Source organism: Callospermophilus lateralis, chromosome X (assembly GCF_048772815.1).
Source record: "Callospermophilus lateralis isolate mCalLat2 chromosome X, mCalLat2.hap1, whole genome shotgun sequence".
Taxonomy (NCBI): Eukaryota; Metazoa; Chordata; class Mammalia; order Rodentia; family Sciuridae; genus Callospermophilus; species Callospermophilus lateralis.
This window is the reverse complement of record NC_135325.1, coordinates 116084951-116109599: the sequence shown is the minus strand read 5'-3', so window position 1 is coordinate 116109599 and position 24649 is coordinate 116084951.

Sequence of the window (24649 nt, the reverse complement as noted above, 5' to 3'; positions counted from 1 at the left end):
AACAAAGACATTGAAATTTGGTACATGGATAGACAGATTAAAGTAATTGAATAGAAAGCCCCAAATCTAAACCACATGAACAAGGGCATATGAATTACAATAGAACTGGCATTGCTGAAAAATTAAAATGGTATTGACTTTCAGAAAACTGACTTTCAATTGGCTACCACTAAAAAAGAGTAATAAATGAAATCACATCCCTCCTAACACCATGCTAAAAATTGAATTATCAGATGCATTAAACAGCTAAATACTAAAAACGAAAATTCCATACTTTTAGGGTAAAATATAGAATAATATTTATATTGACATTAAAATGATATTTATAATATGTAAATATTATTTATATATTAATAAGGAAAAGAGGAGGTATATATAGTGAAAAAACAGTTAAAAACCAGAATTGGGTATTTTATAAAATAAAAAAATTCCAGATATCCAATTATCATGTAAAATATCAATGTCACCAATAATTAGAAAAAATGAAAATTTAAATCATAATGATATACCATTTTATACCAGCCATATAGGCAATTATTGTAAACTTGGCAACAACTATCAGCAAGACCACCCTAGCAAAAGGAACACTTATTTACTGTACATATTAGGATAACATACAAGGTATAGCTTTTGGAAAACTATTTGACTTTATTATATAAAGTTTAGTACATATGTAACATTAAACCCTCAAATCCCACTCATAGCTACATAATCTAGAGCAAATATCTCTACCTAAGTGTTACTGACATCTTTAGTTAAAAAAAGTATTTGTTGTGGAGGGTAATTTGTGCATTGTATATCATTTAATAAAATCCTTGATCTCTGCCTCCTGAGTGAGTAGCACCCTACCCCCTGTTATGATAACCAAAATTGTCTCCAGAAATGGTGAAATGTCCCCTTGGGAACAAAAATCACGTCCATTTCAGAATCACTGCAGTAGTAATACTCTTGCACATATAAACTACTGTTCACAGTGACATCATAACAGTAAATTTTTTCTAAAGCAAATGACAAACTCTATCACTGAACTACTGTGCAAACAGAAAAGTGAAAGAACTGCAGCTATAGGTATATAGATTGATCAAGCAATGGGCAGATGGATCAATCAATAAATACTGATATATAGTAAGAAATTAAGTTATATATTGATATATACATTTATATATCACAAACTTGAGTATATAAAAGTATGCCACAAAAGAACGTATGCAGCATAATAGTATTTATATACTGTTCAAAAGTATTTGAGATATGCAGATGCATATAGTAAAACTATACCAACATGAAGGTTGACAATAAACATGAAATGCTGAAAACTGGATAATCTTGACATAGGGGTGGATGGCAGAGGGATGTGATTGTGGGGTACTTAGTGGATTTCAATGTTAACAATGTGCCACTTAATAAGAAACATTATTATAGAATTATCTTAAAGGTATTGGTGGTTATGGCAGCATTTGTTTATGATACCTTAAGTTTAATACTATCTTTCCTTTCTATGAAATATAATTTCAAAAAGAACATGAAGCCAAAAATAGTTAGCAGTGTTGATATAGCAGGCAATTTAGCATATGTCAGATGTATGTCAGTATATGCCAATATGTGGTAATAGCCCAGAAAGTTTTATTTTGATATATTACACATTATGATAAATAGATGTAACACATCAATACATTTGAGAGAGAGAGAGAGAGAGAGAGAGAGAGAGAGAGAAAGAGAGAGAGAAATGATGTCCCATAATTGTTTTTAAATAAATAAGATAATAAGATAGGTATATAAGTAGGTCATCACAGATATTCAATAAAATGTGTTTTCATTTTCCTCATTTAGTTGGCAAATGTTTATTTTTCAAAAACTTAATATATGCCATGCATTGTTTCAGGTACTTAGGCTACATAGGTATAAAAACAGATATAGATCACTCTCATAATGAATATTTATATAAAATAAATACTCATTAAAAATATCCCATTTCCATAGTTAAATACATGCCTTATAATTTGGAGAGCTTTAGGGATATGATAATCCATAATATCATACATATGTATAACTCTTTAAGATTTACATAACACTGATATACAATTTATTTTAAAATCACATGACTGGTAACACATATAAGTGAAGTATTAATTAGTATCCTCAATTTTGAATAAGCAAGGACATTGAGTTGGAGTTTCTCACCTGCCCAAAAGCCAATTGAAAGTGTGGAGCCCAACCTGAAATTATTTTTATATGAACATAGTTATAGTCCTTCTCTTATAAAAAATCAAACAAAACAACTAGAGTTTCTCTGTATTAGACTTCCAATTTGTTAAGCATTAAGACATCCTTGGGCCATCCTAGGCCATTGTGATAAATATGATTTATCAAAAGAGAACATTTCCATTTAAAAGTCACTGGATTTTATGATTCATTCTTCAGAATATCATCTTTAGAAGTCCTGACATAAAATTCATTAGCAGTTTGAGGGAGATGGTTTTGCAACAGCAGTTTTCACTGACATTTTGGGGGGATCAATACAAATTAACTCAAAAAGCAGATAACACATTCTGTCACTGTGTTCTTGTCAATTAATGGTTCTCCTGAGACTTACATTATTTCAGTATTCAGGAGAAGAATTAAGGGTGGAATGGCCTTGTTACCCTTTTGAAATAAGAAGTTAGTTTTCCAGGCTCGCTCTAACATATCTGTTTATGCATTTTTTTGATGGACCTTCTCATGAACTCCAAATGGAAGGACATTTAAAGTGATGGCAAATTCCTGAAATCATCAGTAGTAAGTAGTGATTACACAAAGAAATATATAACACAGTTGGTTAGTCTGGGAAATATATGTTGTATCTGAAAGTATGAAATTCCATCATAGAGGAAATAGGATCTTCTGAGAGGAATGTTCTCTAGTATTCAAAATTATTTCTAGAGGTTGCTTTGATTTGGAAAAAAAAGGTGAGGACATTCATTTACTGGGTAATAATAAACAGAGATCAAAAATCAGGTTTGTCAATGTTCTCTTCTAACTGAAAATCTTCTAGTTTTTAAGTTTCTGGCTTTTAGACTCATACTATCTGTCCCTAGTTTATGTTTCTAGTTTCATTTTTAACTGTTTGAAATTTTCACTCTAGGTATACTAGTAAATTACCGTCTCCTAATGTGATTCAGACCTTTCTATATTTATGCCTCTTTTCAAAACACTCCTGTCTTGCCTGACCTTACCACTATCACACCCAAATCCTGTCATAACTCCAACTCTTGACTACCATCTGATAAAATCCTAAAGCTTCTCAAAAGGATCACTATCATATCTTCCTTAGACAGGAAGTGTGCATCTTTCATTTGGTACTAGACAATAGTGTGTAGTATCAGAGTCTTTCCAGTACAAACTGGAAGATAATTCTGAACACCTTACTAAACATGATAGGTTTGCAGTCACTTTTTTGGAGAGAAGCAATACCGTAAGCCTTCTACCCTGCATTTCCTTAACTGGTAAAAAAAAAAAAAAAAAAAAGCATTCTCTTTTTGCTTACAGTGACTTTTACAATTTCCTAGTTAGTAGCAGGCTCTCTAATTTCTAATCATGCTCTACATAGAGGTGAAATGCAAGCTTCAAGATATCTAGAAAGGCCCAGAAAACTATAGTGTTGATTAAGAGAAGACAGCTAGAGGTCAGGTACTTGTGAGCAAACACAAGCATTTCTTATCCCAAGGCTTTATAAGCTATAGTGGTACCCAAATCCATTCCATCTTCCTTGATAATAAGAGGGATTATTGTTGGTGGTGAGCTACACAGAAACCTGAAAGTGGCTAAGTATTATGAAACATAGAATAAATTAACTCTTGGAACTTCATAAATCTTGGTCAAAAATCTACATTGTTGAACAATCCTGAGATGTCACTTGTCTATCTTTTCTGTGACAGCTTCATGAATGACAGCTTCATTCCACAGCTTCATGAGAATAAAAAAAATCTTCCTAGTTAAAGCAAACCACATTAGTATTCGATTGTCTTGAAGTTTCTTAAGGGCTCCAAAAAATAATAACTGCAGCTTCTCAAGAGGACATCTTGACACTGACAACATGTTGCTTTGTGGTTATTTGGTTACACATCTCATTCTTCTTCCTAAACTGTCAACTCTGGGTGGTCTTTGATAGAGAATGAAATTTCTGATTTTGCCTGCATGATTCCTGAGACTTATCTCTAAAATTATGGGCTTAGTGTATACAGGGACTAAGTAAAATGCATAAATTACGGGTTTGGTTGATGCAAATTTAGGTAATAGATTTGTCTCACATAAATGAAATGCATGAAAAATCTCCATCAATTCTATTAGTAGTCATTTTCTCCATTAGCAAGGACTTGGGAATAGAGTAGTAGCTTGTCCCTGACTCTGGTCCCCAAAACAATCTCTACTCTCCGACACTCAGCACTTGCCACAATTAAAGAGTATTTTGTAGTCTGAAGACTGCTTATTCCAAATTAGAAAACTTTAAATTGAATAATATCACAAGCCAGGAAGTTTACCAGTGTGGGTTTTCTCTCAATATCCTATTTTCCATGCTTTAAAACATGACCAAGAGAGAGTTCCAGGCCTCAATATAATCTGGACTAGGACATTACATCTATGTCTTTTCTGCAGAAGTCCAGCAGAAACCTTAGGATGTAGTTGACACCACCCAGTCTCAAAACTCTATATCCCTGTTCAAATAAGAAATGGAAGGATGCCCTGAAACTCTGAATGTCTAACAAAAACTTGCCCCTTCCCTGTCAACATTTATTCTATAGTTCACCTTATGAACATCAAAACAAGTTACATTATGATTTACAATAATTAGAAGCCAGAATTCCTCAGTATTCCAAGCTACACATGGCTCTGGAGCTGAGCCATAATTTGAAGGTACTGCCCCCCAAAGCACATGTTGGAACCTTAATCCACAAAGCAACAGAGTAGGGAAATTGCACCTAATGGGAGGTGTTTAGGTCATGAGGGCTCCACCCTCATGAATGGATTAATGCTGATTATAAAAGGGTTAAAGGCTGCAAGATAGATTGCTTGCTCTCTCTTGCTCTCCCTCTGCCTTTCTGCTTTATATGACACAACATGAATGCCCTTGAGGGATATGGGCCCCTCAGTGCTGAACTTTCCAGCCTCTGAAACTTTAAGAAATAAATTTATTTTCTTTATGAGTTACCCAGTCTATGATATTCGGTATGGTAACACAGAAGGGTTTAAGTCAGGCTGTGAGGCAACTTTTGTCTTGCAATTCCTTCATTACACCCTACTTTATTTTTCTTCATATGTCACCAGTTGATGAACTATGCATTTTCCATGGCACTTTCCCTATGCAAAGATGCTCAGGGCATACATTTATAGTAACCATCCCTACCTCCAGAACACACACACTGAACAACATTCAATGCTGAGCTCAAGATCAGGAAAATTTTTTTTTAAAATACTTCAAAATCTCATTTTCAAAGCTTAATCATTTGCTTGGGTATTAGAACACAGATGTTTTGGTATTAGAATGAGGAGGAATGAGGTTATACTACAACCCACCAGTAGTTTTATTCACCAGTATTTGAGGGCAAAATGCTTGTTTTGCTTTCTCTTCACAAAGAAATAGTTCCTGTTTTGGATCCCTAATCTCATCACATTTAAGTATTTAAGGAAGTAATTTGGATTTTCCTGTAATAAGTATGTTGTCCTTAATGGCAAGAGCATCATCTTTGGTTGCTCTGTCATAAATTTATCAGAAATACTTGGATTGTGTGAAAAATGAAGTATTGAGCTGTGCTGCAAAGGCCAGATGATCATTTCTTGTTTCTAAGTTAGTAGTATGAAGCAATTATTTTAATTATTTTTCCAAGTCATTATCCCTTCAATTGTATCTATTCTTTCCCTTCAACATGAGCAATTCATGGACAAAAAGAAAAATGGTGTCATTATGGTCCATTTCCTTCAGTTATTGCACTAAATTTTCAAATTTTTCTCACAGGTCTATATTTTGCTTTAGGATACTTTAATATGACCTTTATATCTTTTTTATCAGAGTTTTTCTTACCCAGACAGATCCAGAATATTTCCCTCTTTTCCCTTTATGCATAAGCCTTTATGCCAAATATTTAGAGTCAATCAATATCTTCTCAGGATACTCATTAGTCCATTCATTAAAAATCTACTTAGTACCAACTATCTTGTAGGCATAATTCTAGGAAATTTTTAAAGACACTTGATGGGGAGTGAGCATTCCCAAAAGATGCTTTTATTCTAATTGAGCCTGTTAATATTTTATAATCAAATACAATAAGTAGTATAAACAGAGTGAGGTTACAAAGTGCAACATGCTACCTTTATTTGGGGGATTACACCAATTAACTATTGAACTAAGTAATGAAAGGTAGGTTACACAGTCCCAGGAAGACAGAGGCAGGTAGAGCCTGAAGTTTAAGAAAAGAGATCAGGACTGGAAATGTTGGTCTGAAGGTCTGTGTGTACCATGACAAAGAACTTTGATTTCATGGCTGAGGGAAATGAATTAATAAATCTTTGAAGTTTTTATCAATCTGACAAATGGATTTGAAAGTTAAAAAGCTCATTTTGAAGGCAAGGAGCTAGAGCAAGACTAGAGGAAGTGAGATTATTGTTCTTGCAAATAGTGTAGAAAACATATGATGCCAACATAATTTTTTTTGTACTAGTGGTTGAACCCAGAGGCACTTTACCACTGAGCCACATTCCTAGCCCTTTTTATTTTTTGAAACAGAGTTTCACTAAGTTGCTTAGGGCCTTGCTAAATTGCTGAGGCTAGCCTTAAACTTGCAATCCTCCTGCCTCAGACTTGATTTTCTTTTACTATCCATTTCTAACCCATCATCACAGCCATTTTGCTATTCAAAAGCAATAGCCTCCATCTGCAAGAAGACACAGACATGGTCAGTAATGGGGATAACTCTCGATTTACTAAGAGGATCTCCACTTGTGGTAATTTGGCCCTCAGTGCCACTGGCTCTCATGTGTTAGATATTTAGTATTGCAACTAAGGGATTTCCTAAAGGGTTTCCTACAGAACTTCCATGTATCTTGAGGCTCTGGCTTAAAAGTCTGGGTATTAAATCACCAGGAAAAGCCTACTGAAATGACTGATTTCTGGCTTCACTGAAATGGATTTCTGGCTTTCAATTCTCTAACTCCAAGGAGGAAATTGCTTCATTGATTTCAAGATGGAAGGGAACATTTTGGACTATATGACTGTGATGCTGTGTCACTTGCAATGGCAGCTTTGGTCTTTGCAAAGTGAATGTGGCACAGATTTAAGTAATAATGCATGAACATTGTAGTAGAATGCAGAAGGCAAAGATATTACACATACTGCCTCACTGTACTTTTTATAGCAAGCGGGAAAGTGGTGTGGTAAATTTTGCCAGAGCTTTAAATAAAGTATGACCTTTCCAAAATAATATTCCTTGGCAGATTTGGTTCTAAGTACATTGTATCAAGCTAACCTAAATGAAAAGGAAGAAAGTCCAGCAAATAGTCACTGACCTCAGAAATATTTTCAAGAGGATAATTTCCTCATTTCAGAACATTGTGCTTTACATAGGTGAAACAATTTTTTGACTTTTCTCTCATAAACTTAATTAGTTACAGGTTCCATTATGGCTTTTGCAAAAAAATTGATTTCATTACTCCTTTTGTGATTTCCCTGGTACACCACAAGTATGTGGGATGAACAGATATGCTTCAGTTGCTGCTCTGTCTCCAATGTTCAGGACAACTTTTGGTACCTGGAGACTGCATCTGAAGTAAATAATGATTGACACCTATTGATCAGTTTTTCGATTTTCCATAATTTCTCTTTTATTAAATGATTGATTTGCATGGAATAACCCTTCCCATTACCAGACAATGTGTCTTACAGTGGGGCAGATCATTTCTCTATGTCTCCTGTACCTGGCACATAGTAGATGCTCCATAAATATGAATTGACAAACATAAATTTAATGTTATAATGATATCTATGGCAACTGAATAATCAACAAAGAGACAGTGGTATCACTATTATTGGTGTTATGAAATGATAAGATTTGTGTTAAGTCAAGTGAACTGAGCACAGAAAGATAAATAGCACATATTCTAATTCATTTGGAGAAACACAAAAAAGTTGTAGAGACATAGGGGATGAGAAGGATAGGAGGGAAGAGGAATCAAAACAGGTTATTGATACAAAATTAAATAAAAGGAACAAATTCCCATGTTCTATAGTACATTAGTGTGCCTATAGTTAACAAATAACTTATGGTTCATTTTAAAATAGCTACAAGAAAAGATTTTTGTTGTACCAGACACAAAGAAATGATAGAGGTTTAAATAGATATGTTAATTGCCTTTATTTCATCTTTACACATTGTATACATGTATGAAAATAACACATTGTATTGCACCCCAACAATATGCATATTATGTGCAAACTAAATAATAAAAGAATAATGTAATAAAATGATATTACTGGTAATAAAAGAGTTATTAAATATGACAAGTTAAATAGTTAAATAAGTCAATTATTTGAAAATATATCTTTAAAAATTACATGAACAAACATACATTGAGGAAAATAGATGTGCAAAAGTAGAAATTTAAAGTTTCCTACAACCCACTCACCCAATTATATATAAAAATAAGCTCATAGCTGTATGCTATTTGGCATACAGTATTCTCTTTTGTTGCTTTCCAAGCCTACCAAATATTTGCAATGTAGGATAATGTTAAGAGCCTGGCCTTTGACATTTGATATACCTAATTTTGAATTTTGGGGAGTCACTTATTCTTTCTGATCATCTAATTTCTCATTAGCAACATGGAGAAATAATTAGCCTTTAGTGTTATAATAAGGAAAAACTGAAATGATGCAAATAAGATGAGTAGCACATAACAAATAATGTTAGCTAGTTACATCTTTTTTATTATCATATAATATTTCTTGTCATATAACACATCTGAATTCATTTACCTAGTCCAAAGCCAATGAAATCAACATCTAAGTCACTTTTTGGTTTTTTTTCAATATTAGAAGCAAATTATATGGTAAATAACTTTGCACATTCACAGGTGCCTACTTGTCCTGCTATTTTCACAGGAGGTATTGCTAGAAGTAAAATTGTTGAGTCAAAGGTTAAGAACATTATCAAAACATTTTGTTTTGCTTTAAGTGGTCCTGAAAACTGATTTTAACAATTTACACAACCAACAGAAGGGTATGAGAGTGCTCATTTCCCCATGATTTTGTCAGCACTGAATACTTATCATTAAAAACCCTGCCAAGGGCTGGGGCTGTAGCTCAGGGGTAGAGCGCTTGCCTAGCATGTGTGAGGCACTGGGTTCGATCCTCAGTACCACATAAAAATAAACAAATAAAATAAAGGCATTCTGTCCATCTACAACTACAAAAAAACCTGCCAAATTTATATATGTATATATATATATATATATATATATATATATATATATATACACATTTATATGTATGCATTTACATATATAGGTATCTGTCTTAATTTGCATTTTATTACCAGTAAGATTAATTGACCTTTTGTATTTTCTATTTTCTATCTACTTGATCTACATTGCAAAATTTTTCTGTTTGATGTTTGATTTGTAATAATTTCTAGAATTTTTGATAGGCAGATATGTTAACACATTTGAGTGTTTAAAAAAAAACTCTACAGGTAATTATGCAGCTATTTGACAATAACAGCCCAAATATTTCCACTTCTTATAATTTTACTATCTCATACATAATTTTCTCTTGCATAATGGGAATATTATAAGTCAAAACAGAACCTATATACTTACATTGATTTTCATCTACTACATTTTTCTAATGATAAAATGAACAATTTAATGACAACACAGTTACTAGCTCATCATATTCTTGGCATTTGCACATCATTGGGTCAAGTTAAATACCAAAAAAAAAATAATAATTTTCTAAAGAACAAGGCATTTATCACAAAACTCATTATAATTGAATCTGGACCTGACAGGACTGACCCTTTGCTTTGTTCTATAGTAGAAATAATTTCTCTCCATCATCTACAGTGGCATTACCCTACAGTACATCTAAAATAAGAAAATTTCAACCATATCCTTTCATTCATTTAGTTAGTAATTTTTTACTGCAGTCTTGCTGCTCTCCCAAGCACTATGCTAGGCACTGCATTAAACTGAAAAACAAACACAGGCAAAGTTTCTGATCTCATAGATGGTATAATATTTTACAAGTATATAATTTCACAGAATGGACTTTGAAGATTAGGGAAAAAATGTAAAACAGCTATTGTATTTCAGCCTAATTTAAATTTACACTATTTGCCAAGTGATGTTCAACCTATTTTATATGCACACATATTAACACATTTAATCTTCCAAACAACCCTAAGAGGAATATCTATTAAATTATTTCCACATTATGGATGTTAAAACTAAGACATAAATATATGAAGTGAGTTTTTCAATGTAACATAGAAATTAGAGAGGTTGGGTCAAACCCAATGAGTCTGAATCCTGAGTTTAGGCTCCCAATCTCTGTGCTGTCAGGTCTCTGGAATATGGTGCAATGTTTTCCTGTTTTTATATATTGTGTTTTCTATATTTATAGTATGACTTTTAAACATTTTAAATTTTTCAATTTGAAAACATTACTTTATAATGCTTCAGATTTGATTTAATATGAAGCACACATAAAATATTCATTCTTTTCATTTCCTGTACATTCATTGAAAGGATTCTCTGCTATAGCTTTTTAAAAAAGTACCTGTAACAATTCTATATTGGAATACCTATAGCAATCTATCCTTATCTAGTCCTCCTGTCCCTGGCTTCCTTATTAAGTATTCAGAACACAGATAAAAAACAGGATGTAAACAAACAAACAAATAAGCACCCTCTATAGCCAAAATAGATGCCATTAAGTTTTCCCATAAGGGAATATTCCAGGCCTTCACTCAGAGCTAGTTTAAGTTTAGACAGAATTATAATAAGCTTTAATAAGCTGCAGAAGATCCAAAGCAGAGGGAATTGTAAAGAAAGAATTTTGGCAGTCTGACTGGAATGAATAATACAGAAAACCATAAATATGTCATGTAAAAGAAGTCAAAAATAATTTTGATGCTACTTAGTGTAGGAACAAACCATTATTGTATAATGGCCAAGAAAAGTGATAGAAGTTTATGATAATAACTCGCTGTCATTAATAAAATATTTGAGTTCAGTCAATTTTGTTCAGAATATCAGTGGACTTCCACTAACAACAGCATCTGATTAAAGCCTAGTGTTGACAGTTGTGTGACAAAAGCTGTATTTTCAAATAAAATACATTTATATTGTATAAGGCAATTTGGCCATATTATCAAATATCAGCATTTTGCCCATTTCCCTATGATGAAAGTTAATATAAAATAAACCTCATTTGTCTTATAATTTTAGAGCTTTTCTGGGTTTCTCTGATTTACCTGATCTTTTCTTTTGGCTTCATGACACAAAGCATTACCTTTTATGAAAATAAATAGCTATAAATCTCATTTACTGTCTTAAAATTATTTGGTGTAACAAGGTCTGATGACACAGAATCATATCATGATTGAAACAAAATCTTGTTGTTAACCAAGTTCCAGGAAAGTGTCACTTCGTAGGATGCATCATCTCCTGATGATACCTTTCTTCCTGTGGTGTTCTCAGTCTGGAGTCCTCTCTCTCAACTTCTATCCCCAAGGCCCCATCTATCAAAATGCTTCTCATTATTATTCAGAATCAAGTTCAAATGCCATCTTCTCAATGTAACTTTTCTCAACCTATCCAGTGAGTGGCAGAATTGGGTAGTGAGTACGGGTTATACATTCAGACACACTTGATTTTTAATTTTAGATCTGCCATCTACAATTTGTGGGAAATTGAACAAGACACTTCACTATTCAGAGCTTCAATTTCTTCATTGGCAAAATGTCACTAATTGAGAACCCAATCTTATAGTATTGCTGACAGGATGGAATCAAATAGCTAAGAAAGTTATAAACAATAATAATACTCCAAATTTATGTCACATTCAGTATTCAAATTGACTAAAGGAAGCAATTTTGAAAACCAACTCATGATACTCATGACAGTGTAATACAGACAGTGCTTGGGACCTGGACAGCACAGTTCACAGTTGGTGAATATTCACAGTTGGTGAATATGCTAAAATTAGGTTTAAACTAGAAAATTCCAGGGAAGAATAGTTATATAAGACTTCGTATTATAATAAATAGGTTGCATGTCTTTTCAATGCATGTTGCAAAGAATGATGGGGCTGTCCAAATGAGAAGGATAACAGAAAAAAGAGAAAACCTTGAATGTGCAGTACTTTTACATCCAGCACCATTATTAGTCACCAATTATGTTGATTCCATGGAAGGCACATGGAGCACCATTCAATTCATCTTACAAAGGAATTCAATCAGATACAATTTTTAAAACCAAAGTTATGTCATTTACTTCTTCTGGAGAAAAAAAGTATGGAATATATGACTACAAAATACTAAGAACTAACTTTGGAAAAATATCTTGCTTGCCTTTTTAGTTCTATTGCTACTTCCCCTTTTCCTGCCCAGGATCAAAGCTAGTGCAAGACTAAGTAAGAGTCAAAAGCAGAACTAAATTGCTCTGTCTGACATAGGGGTGAGGAGATTTGAGGAATGAAAACTGATAGGTGATGGAAGGAGGAGGTTAAAGACAAGATAGAGGAGAGGCTTGCAATATGATCAGATGTTATATACATCCCCCAACCTCCATAAAAGAAAAATAATCTTTGAAAATTCTTCTAGGAAGAAATGGCCTAAGTGTTTTTATGAGAGGACATTAATGTTAAATACTAAATTATTTTATTGTTTTCCTCTTACATGTACCTTGTTTTAGTTATCTTTTTCACTGCTGTCACTAAAACACCTGACCAGAACAATTGTAGAGGAGGAAAATGGAAAATTTCATTAATGGACTCACAGTTTCAGAGGTCTGGCTCCATTCTGAAGGACTCGAGGTGAGGCAGAATATCATATCATAAGAGTATGGCAGAGGGAAGCAGTTCACATGATGATCAGAAAGGAGAGAGGGAGAGGGAGAGGGAGAGGGAGAGGGAGAGGGAGAGGGAGAGGGAGAGGGGGAGAGAGAGAGAGAGAGAGAGAGAGAGAGAGAGAGAGAGAAAGATAGATCTACTTGTCTTATACAAATATATACCCAAAGCCATGCCCAAATTCCCATCTCCTCCAGCCACATCCTACCACTTCAATTACCACTCAGTTAATCCCTATTAGGAGATTAAATTACTAATTGGGTTAAGACTCTGACAAGCCAATCATTTCTCCTCTAAACCTTCTTGCACTGTCTCACATGTGAACTTTTGGGGGACACCTCATATCCAAACCATAACAGATCTTCTTGACACTGTTTAAGATATTAATAAAGTCTGACATTCACATAACATTTATATTTTGAAACTTTAAGAATAAAATAATCTGTAAGTAATTCATCAGAATATTATCATATGAAGATAAATTCAAAGAACCAAAGTCCTGGAGGTTTAGGCTCCGGGGTGCAATGGCTTCTCAGAAGCCATACAATTCTAACTCAATTCCAGATCTGAGACTCAAAATTTCTCATTATTGTTTTTATTGCCACACAATCTCTTGCTAATGAATTAGTTGTGCCATGTCCTCTAGCAGTGCTTCTCATCTGGAATGTACAACTTGTCCTCAGAATTTATAGCCATGCTAACAGTTAACTTTGCATGGGTATGAAGATTTCTTTGATTAGATCATAGAATCATGAAGGTTTCCTTTTTTGGTATCCAAAAACATATCCTCCACCAGAAAAGGTAAATTAGTTGAATGCAATTTTTTTGTGTGTGTGCATTTATCTACTTTTGTGCGTAGAGCTCAACAATTCTAAGAAAATTCTAAGAAAAAATGTCTATATAGTTAAGAGATGCATTCTGTAAAAGAAAGATTATTTTGAATTCAAAGGCATTTTAATAAGCATTGTCAGCTTTACAAGGAAACAATTTTCTTGCATGTACAAACCAGCGAAACGCTAAGTTTTCCATATCATTGACAGCATGGTTCTTGGTTCATCACAACATAAAAAGTACATGATGCACTGTAGTGTCACTATAAAGATAATGTTATTCTTCCAATTTTATCCAGGCAATACTTGGGAATCCTATCAATGAATACAGATGCACAAGCAAAAGTAAGATAATGTGAATAAACTAACTCCTGAACAGATTTTTAAAAAACCTGTTTGGTCATATTATTTAGGGCAAACCAGGGTGGCTTTGTAATGTAAAGTTCCTAATGAGCTCAGTCCCGTATTTTAATCTAAGCTTAATGATTATTGCTATGCCTCATTCAGCAGATATTGCCAGTTAGAAAGAAAAAAATAGATGAAACCAAAATATCAAATTCACAATGAAGATGTCATGATAACCTGCTACTGAATAAGGAAATGACAGCATGTATTTGACTCCCTCTCTCGGCTCAGTTTAATTATAACCTTGAATTGTGAAACTTCCACAAACAAAATTCTCTCTACAAAAATGATTGCCATTTTCTAATTTGTATCTCCCTGGGTAAATTCATGTCAATATAAAACATGTTATAGCTTTCATTGAGGGTATAACATGTGAGTTCTAATTCATCTCATGGTATATAGTAAAGCAAAATCCCTATCCTTATCTTACATTCCACGCACCACTGTCCAATAAAACTCATGCAAACCACAAATGTGAACCACAAAACTATTTTAAATTTTCCAGGAGTCACATTTACAAAGGGAAATGAAATAAGTGAAATTTATTTTAATAATAATTTATGTAAAATGTGATCATTTCAATTGTATCAGTATAAAAAGTATACATAAAATATTTTACATTCTTATTCCTTTATTGTCTTCAAAATTTGGTGAATATTTTACATTTACATCTCATTTCAGTTCAGAGTAGCTACATTTCCTGTGCTCAATAACCACATGTTGCTAGTGGCTACCATACTGGGATGCATAATTCTATACTAAAGAATTTAGGAACCATTAGAGAAAGGAGATGGAATATCATCTCCCAACAGAAATAAATTCCTACCAAATACAGGAGTCTGCAGGCCTTTGACCAATCTACATTCACACAACCAATTCCTTATTCTGCACACTATTATATTAACAAAATATTTCTACAAGTATAAATGTAAACACTTCATTTTAGTGCTTTTTGATCTCTCTCTTCCCTTAGTCCAAAAGTATGTATCACTTTTTGTTCTGTATGACACTTGCTTCAAATTTTTCTTCAAAATTAATAAATTTATTCATTTTTTCCTAAATGAGTATCTCCCATTAGCTCTGTTTGCGTGTTATAAAAAATATCTACTATATGGTTTCCAAGTCCTAGAAAACCTGGCTTCCTATTATATCTATTTTCTTACTACAATTCTTCCTTTCTTTAGTTTTATCTTTTTGTATCTTTTCCTCTGGTAAACCTGATCCAGCAGGACATTGTTGGTTTGTTACCTTCTCAATTCTTCCATGCTTCCTGTCTTCCTTAGTGCCTTCACCAGGCATATGAAGAAAATCACTTTGGGATTTTCACAAATGTTCCAAATTGCAAAAAGAGATGGTATCAGCTTGACCTTATTATCAGTATACATTTTTGCTCATATGGAGGTTAAATTGCATTATGTAAAAATGTTTATATTAAAACAATAACATTGGTTTCCACAAAAGTAACATTAATTCAACTTCTCAAGGATATAGATACTTGTGCCACACACTGTTTTATAATTCTGTTTGGCTTTGTACAGATGGGAAGCACCACCCTTACAGCCTACCTCCCAGGCTGTGACTGGCAAGAGCCATCTTGAGTCTATGCTTTCTGTTTAAAGAGAGAAAATAAAGATGGAGTTGGTTGCTGACATTACAGCTGGTGTGCATGAAGCTTTTTGTGAAAGTCTATTTAAATTCTAAACTTGACAGCACAGTTGTTGGTTTGTCAAAGCATTGCAAAATGAAAAGAGTGAAGAGAATCTAAAGACCAGACTCATAGCAGTTTTTGTGTTTTGTTTTGTTTTAAAGTAGCTATGAATTCTAAAGTATATGTTTGATTTAGTCACTTCGCCCAGGAGGAGAAACACATTAACAAAACGGTAATACCAAAATGACCCTGGGACAAATATAACTTTGAGCTTTCTATGCCACAGAAATTTGTAACTTGCACAAAAAGTTATTTTGTAATTTCAGCAATCTTCATTTGTGAAGAGTCATTTCTGTCATTACTAACTCAAAAGCTGAATCAGTAGTGGGATATTTTCATGTTTGCTATACATGCTGTTTCTTTAGTGTGGCTTCTAATTGCTAGGAAACCTAAGTAGAATCACCTATGTGGTCTTGTGACAGTAAAACACTGAAAGATTATTATTTTTTTCCTGGAGTTGTGGTCTATGAAGAGATAATCCTCTTAATCATGTTAATCAAGAAAAACATCATGTTTAATTCTTGACAGGATTTTAGATGCATTTCATAATTGCTGAATTCTCTTGGGGTTTCTCAGAGAAGGGGAGCAATTTGTTTCTAAGATAGTGAAGCTCACCCGGAGACAGATGAGGTCATGCAAAAGAAAGAGACAAGGTGCTTTGCTGGCATGTTGACTTTAGGTCTATGAATGTTTAATGAGCAGAATAAAAATTCATAAAGCAGATTACACCTGCTTCACTTAGTCATTCTTCAGTTTTCTTCAGATAACAGCTCTTCAGGAAAATCGTCCAGCTGACCAGCTATTCTATTGTGTCTGCTAAATTGAAAGACCACTCAACTATGGCTGTAGTTTTAAAATAAAAAATGCATTTAAATCTAGGTCCTTTTTTTAGATTTTTAACAACAATCTAAATGGATTTGATTACAGTCATGAATATTAGTTTAACATAGATTATAACATATAATAGTTTACCCTTATTTTCATATAGGCATTTCAGAAAATCAAAGATTTGAGGAAAAAATTACCTTAACTTGGAATTTAATTTATTTCCCATTATCAGTCAATGAATTCTTATTGAGTATTATGTATGCCATGTCTAATTTCCTTCTTTGTTTAGGAAAGGCTCCTGAGACTTAGTTCACAGAATCTCAGGAACCTAAACTAGAAAAAAGCATAACAGGTTCTTCTTCTTGTTGTGGGGCATGGAACTCAGAAAGAGCTGTACTCCACAGAGTTTCCAGATCAACTCAAAGATAAACAGTGGAATACAGTACTACCAAATATCTACATGGTAATATAAGAGGGGGCAGGGGCTCAAAATTCAAGCTATTCAAGAACCTGAGCCTGAGCTGATAGAAATATAAGAGACTAAACCTTGGGTGTTTACAGAAGTGTTGGGAAAGTGAAAATCCAAAGAATGCCCTTTGACTGATTTGAAGAGAACAGGTCTAGGTGGTACTTAGTTATGTCTAGGTCACTTGACAACACCTGACCAGCTGACATGTGGGTTAAAATACCTGTCAGTTTAATCTCAGACTTCAGAACAGATACGAAATAAGTGCATGGTAATATCCAGGAAATCTTTGGAGAACAGGTGGCTTTTGAGTTGGGCTCTGAATGGTAAATATGTTCTCAAATTGCAGAGGAATTAAGGAAGAGACTCCACGTAGACTGAGCTATAAGATCACACTAATCAAAATGTACAGTGTGCTAGAGAAATTGAGAATAGTCTGATGAGACCATAGTCGTGGAAACAGGGTGGAGTTTCATTCCTGGCATTCAGCATGTATTCAAGGTCCACTTGATTGTCATTGCCTCACATCTTTCCATTCCCTTGCTCTTAAACCCTCACATTCTAACTGAATCAGTCAGTCCTCATCTCCTCTTTTGATTAAGGTCCTTTTTTTTTTTTATCATTTTGGCCTTCTGTTAATTCAGGAAATGTCATTGATCTAGTGGCTTTCCTTTCTGGGTCCTAAATCATAAGCAGTGCTGTCACTCAGCCTCATTCCAATCTGGTTGAATATAACCTGATTGACTGGGAACAGAAGACACTATATTGAAAATATAGATTGAAGAAAGGCAATGTATTGTTTAAAATACTCTGTTGCTGGACAAAAAGCTGACGTCTACTCCTTTTTAGTTAACATAAAATGTTTTCAGTGGGTCAAGTTAAGTGTGGGGAATTGATCTGTGATCTATTCTTCTACATTTCCTCGGAGATACAGAAACTTCTAGAAAGCCCTGGGTCACAGATAAAGCTTGAAGGGAAACATTCAAGACCAGAATATATAGGTTGTTTGAGGGGTAGACAGAGCTATACAAGGATATTTGATTGTCCAGAGAAAATTTAACAAATACATAGTAACTGTTTACAATTGGTTTATAAACAATTCCCCAAATCAATAGTTCAGTAATACAAATAAGTTGTACATATAACCAAATGTGTGGCTGGACAAAAATAATAATAAAATGAAATAAAGGAAGAAAGCAATCTTTGAGTGATGCTAATTACAAAGTAATAAGTTTGTGATGTCCTCACACTTTTCACATGCTTTACTTTAGGATTATTAATTAACCAAATATAGTTTTTGGAGAATTCATGTTAGATATATTAATCACAAAAATAGTGATACATCTGGTTATTGCTTCTGAAGATTTTCTAATAACTTTGAATAGCACTTTCTCATTCTTTATGGATCATACAGTTTGCAACATTTGAGACCTATCAGACTGAGGCCCATGAATATAAACATTTTGTAGGTCAGCCTACTGGTGCACAGAAATATAAGTAGGAATATAGATACACATCATCATTCTCATATTCAACCTCATGAGAGCATTTCTTATTTTAATAAAGCATTTAATTTTTTTTGTTCAATCCTCCTATAACACAACATGTCTAACCTTTTGTAACAACCATGTCATGGGGTTACTATGTAGGCTAATGTTGTATTTGTAAAGTGCCTATCACAGAGCAAGTGTTTGTTTCATCTGTGTTGATTGCTTTCTTGATCTTACCCATCAGACACTGAAAGTAAAATGCCAGTAGCAAAGTAAGGATTTAAGGGACTTGTCAATCAAAGTCATTCATTAAGTATATATCATAACTGGAAAAAAATGTATATCAAGAGAGATGAAAATAAGCAAAGGCAAAATACAATGAGACCTGCATTCCCAAAAGTCAGATGGAAGACACATGAAGACATATAAGGAGAGGGTATATTGGCAATTGTGAAGTAGCTGAAGTTAACCTGATATATCCATGGGTTTAAGAATTTGGTATGCATAACAAATTTATTCTTAATTTTAAATTAATAATTGTGTAAATCAATTTATTATTACAACTTACAGTGTCTTGATAAAAACAGAGAGAAACATTTTCAAGATATAAATTTCAACCTATACAATTATAAATGATTAATGCAGGTGATGCCAGTCAGTCTAAGTGCTTCTTGGATACCTTATGCTGAAGTGTACATTTATATCAAAAATTGAAGAAATAAAATTCCTTTCACAGCCTTCAAAAACATACACACAATTTATTAAACCTCTATTACACGTGTTACTTGTGAGCTAGGTGCTAGGGAACAAAACAGACATGGCCCTGTACTCCAGGGATTTTGGTCACTTGTAACATGTATGTGTCGAGGTGTGGATGGTTTTGCTGAGACAGTCACACACTCTTCATCAAATTTCTACAATGTGACCAGTACTTTTCTTTGTGAGAATGTTATGACCATCTTTGGAATTGACTGGCCTCCCTAGTATGCATGCACTGTATGCTATTGACATTATAAACCTCCAAAAAATTTTTTTTTGCAGGGCCATTATTATTTTAAATTTAAGAATAAAAACCTGGGGATTAGAGCTGAGGCTGTAGCTCAGTGGCAGATCACTTGCCTGGCATGAGTGAGGCAGTGGGTTCGATCCTTATCACCATATATAAATAAATAAAGGCATTCTGTCCATCTACAACTACAAAAAAAACTTAAAAAAAGAGAACTGAGGATTAAAAGACATTTCATTATATGCATAAAGGCACATGGCACGTAACTGGCAGAGTATGTACTTAAGCCTTTGTCCTAATTTACCCCTTTAACTTCAACTTATTTAAGAAAGAATCTGTTTTAAGGGACTCTATCTTCAATAATTTCATAGCTTTCTTTAGGAATAAGGAAACAAGAACACAAAAATAAATATAATATGTGTATTTAGATGAGAAAATTACTAAAACTTGATATATACTATTTGAGGTCACTTCTGTTTGTTAGTTTCTTGGACTGCCAAATAAAATCAGACTAATTTTAAAAATATTCTATCTTTTCAGGGAAAAAATACATGATTGGAATTCCACAGAAAATATGGGCTAGGATGCTAATGGTCTTGGTGAAAAGCATTGCTGAAGAAGGGGAAGTATGGTGTAGCATTTGTTATATTTACATGTATCTGCCAATAATATTTGGTCAATAGTATGGATTCATACTAATTTGTCTCCACCAAAATGAGTAAGTCACACTACTTGAACATTGTCTTCCTGAGAGGTTCTGCACATTTTCCTCTGTGCTGGATGCCTAGAGTAGCTTTGTAACAAACGGCATGCTTTGACACAAAGTACTTGGCTCCAAGAAGTCCAAAATAAGACAGTGGATTTTCAAAAAGTAAGCATAAAGGCTCCCAGACCAACAAAGCTAAAATTCCTTCAGGCAGCTAGCAAACCATTCAGAGGGATTTTACAAATAGAGTGATGTATGTTCAAAAAATTATAGATTGTAGACTGTAAAATGTAGTAGATAAAGAGTTCCACCATTGACTACTGGGGACTATACTTGATTCAAAAATTCTGTAAAATGAAAGAATAGCATCTAACAAGATCATTGTGAAGTTTAAAGGTAATGGTGTATGTAAGGTTCTCATCAAAAGGCTTGGCACATAGTAATTGTATTGTTAATTTCAACTGTGATTATAAACAACATATGAGCAAAACTTGCTATTCTGAGAGAGATATACCTTCAAAGATGGTCATTAAAATACTACTTTAATTTATGAAGGTTTTATTTATTTTTACTTATCAATCTTGGCAAAATCCTGTGAGTTGTAGAAATGAACATTTAATTTCTTCAAAAATTATTATGTCACTGGTAATATAAAGGCCACCATCGAAATTTCTGAGATAGTAGAGGAGCAATGAGGAGAGGCTTTCCATACTATATAAACAGAATTATGCTACTACAAAAATTATGACACTGTGGAACTGATACAAGGATAAACAAATACATAAATAGGGCAGAATAGAAAACCCAGAATGAGATGCAGACAAATTTGTGAACTTGGCATTTAAGACAATTGATGATCCACATGTAAAAAAATTTCAGGGCTGGGGATGTGGCTTAGTGGTAGAGTGCTTGCCTAGTATGCATGAGGCCCTGACTTTGATTCCCAGCACCAAAAAATAAAAATAAAAAATAGTAAAATTTCATCATCTCACATGAAATAATAAATTCTAGGGAGTTTAAAGAACTATGTAAGAAAAAATATTTTAAACAATTAAATGAAAATATATAATATGTATTTATGACCATAGAATCCAAAAGGAGTTCTTAAAACAAGTCTACCACCCAAATATGCGATAAATAACATAAAAGATACCTATAAACTGAGAAAAAGTATTTATAATATACATATAACAAAATTATCAATATTCAAATATATAAATGACAACAGGTATGAACAGTTGAAAATAGAAGTAAATATCATTAAATATTTAAAAATATCACTCTTCTGATAAGTAAACATGAGTTACAAATTAGAATGGCCATTTTGATTGGCCAACTATAGTTGGATCGAACAACTTTTAAAATATGTTGAGGAAATGGTAACTGATGGGAATATAAATTGCTACAGACTGTTTGGAAAAGAATATTCAATAGCTAATAGCATTTGAAATATGCACACCCTGTGACTCATTTCTAATCATATGCCCCCAAAGAAACCAAACTCTTGCATATATGCAAAAGGAAATGGTACAAAGTTATTTATGTTAGTCTCACTTTTCATGGAAAACTAGAAATCGTCTATAGGAGAATGGATATTAAATTGGCATATTTTTGTAGAATAAAAATAAGTGAACTATGTTTGCATGTGTTAAAAGAAATAATCAGGAACACAATATATGCAAAAGAAGAAAGTTTCAGAAATATACATTGCTTGATACAATTTTTATAAATTAAAACATCAGCAAAAATATTCTGCATGAATAAATCAAGATCTTGGCCATCTATAAGAAGAAAATGAGGAAAATGAGATGGGAGCAGGAAATAAACAAGACTTCTCTTTTATCTTTATATTGAAAAATAAAAGACCTTCTGTTTTTCCTCTTGTATCCCCCAATGTTTGTAGTATTTAGAGTGTAATTCTTGGTTCTCTTATTTTTATTCTCATTCTGCATTTTTCCCAAAATAATATCACATCTTTCAATGGCCTTGATTAACCAATATATTGCCATCTCTCTCAAATACTGTGCACAATCCAACTTGTCTTAACCTTACTACTCCTGAAAAATTATGTCACATCTCTATTACAATGTTCAATAAATGTGTGGCCAAAGCCAAGTTCATATTCTCCTTAACACAAAGTAGATTCTGATCCTATATTTTCAAAATTAGTGAATGGCAAGAATATGCACTCAATAAACCAAGTGAAGAACCTGGAACTCATTATAGATAACTTCCTTCCTACTGACCTCCTATATAGACTTCTTTCTTCTCATTTCCTACATCCAATTAAAAAACTTCTTTCAACTTAATGTATTTGAATCTGTCACATTATCTCTAATTTTTAATTTTTTTAGTTGTAGTTGGACACAATATCTTTATTTTGTTTATTTATTTATTTATATGTGGTGCTTAGGATCGAACCCAGCATTTCACACATGCTAGGCAAGTGCTCTGCAGCTGAGCCACAACCCCAGCCCCCCCATTATGCTCACTCTTAATTTTTTTTAAATCTCTTCACCTTTAATCATCTGTGAGAGGTGATATAATTCAGAACAAGTCTTTTCCCTTTTGAAAATGATACAGTGTTGCCCACTCCGGATTAAAAAACAAAACAAGAGGCTGGGTTGTGGCTCAGTGGTAGAGTGCTTGCCTAGCACATGTGAGGCCCTGGGTTCAATCCTCAGCACCATAAAAATAAATACAATAAAGGTATTATGTCCATCTATAACTAAAAAAAACTTTCTTTAAAAAAATTCTTTCATGTACTGTAAATAACCACCCATGATTTTAACCTTGACATTTTCCAGCTTCAAGACCCATCACTTCCAAGATGCCGGATATGCTATTCCTTATGCCTAAGACATTTTCACTTCCAGTGTCTAATATTTAATTTCTAACATCATACTCTTCAGATCTCAGATCAGCTGTTTCCTTCCATAGGAAACCTTCCCACATTCCCCCAATATATGCAATGGCTTTTCTCTTTGAGATTCACTGGTTTCTAGAGCTTCCCATATTGAATCACTTACCAGGTTGAATTGTATATTATTTATCCATATGACCTAATATCCTCTGAGCTAAATCCTGTCAAAGTAGAAATTGGTAGTGATTTATATTTTATAATATCCCCAATGTTTAGCCTAGTACTTGGCACATAATAAGGACTCAGTTAAAATGTGTTGGATGAAAGAAAAATATGGATTGTTTTTCTATTAAGTAATTATCTTTTAAGAAAAACATTTAAAAATGTACAAAAAATTGGTTTTACAATTAACACCTACTTTGAGGGAAAACATTCTTTTACGTGCACAATTCCTTACAGGCTTATTGAATAACCAACCTCATTTCTTTCCAGGCAAATTTTGTATTTCTGATGAGAGTAAAATTGCTGTGAGAAGGTTACAAAAAGTGTGAGTGCCTTCAGCTGCCAAAAACTGTCTTTTGAAAAAGTAATCACCACAGCAAATGTGTGTTTTCTCATAATATGGATTTTTTTTGTCTGTGTGCACAGTGTGCTTCAAATTCCATAAGAGATAAGAAAAATGAAGTCCAATGAAATTTAGTATTGCATTTTAATTAGGTTTTTCTTGTTTATGAATTTTATAACCTCAAGAAGGTTCATAAGTTGTTTCTTAAAATGAATCTAGGAGTAGCAAAAATTGAGGCACAACTTTAGACTTAGCAATTGAACTGTAGTCAGGTGTTCATCAGAATTAAATAAAACTTGAATGATTAAAGTGATTCATTTTAAAACAATCATACTTTTATAGTGCCCCCCAGAAATTTCAAACATATAGTACTGGCAACTTATCTAAAACTGAACGTTCTGTGAGATAAAGTTACCAATAATGTATCAGAAATGGATAAACCAAAACAGAAATCAGTCAAAAGAGGTCATATTTCCCTATTTATCCCTACATTTTCTAGCACATTTCAAACTTGTGTGTGTGTGTGTGTGTGTGTGTGTGTTACTGTCTCTTATATAAGGTGTTGCAGTCTCTCAAAAGTCTATTTGAAATTAAGATTGTGTAAAAATGAAAGGAAAGAAACTATTATTTTAGCTCTTAAGGAAGAATAGAGCTATCATTAACATTTTTAAAATGGGATAAAATAT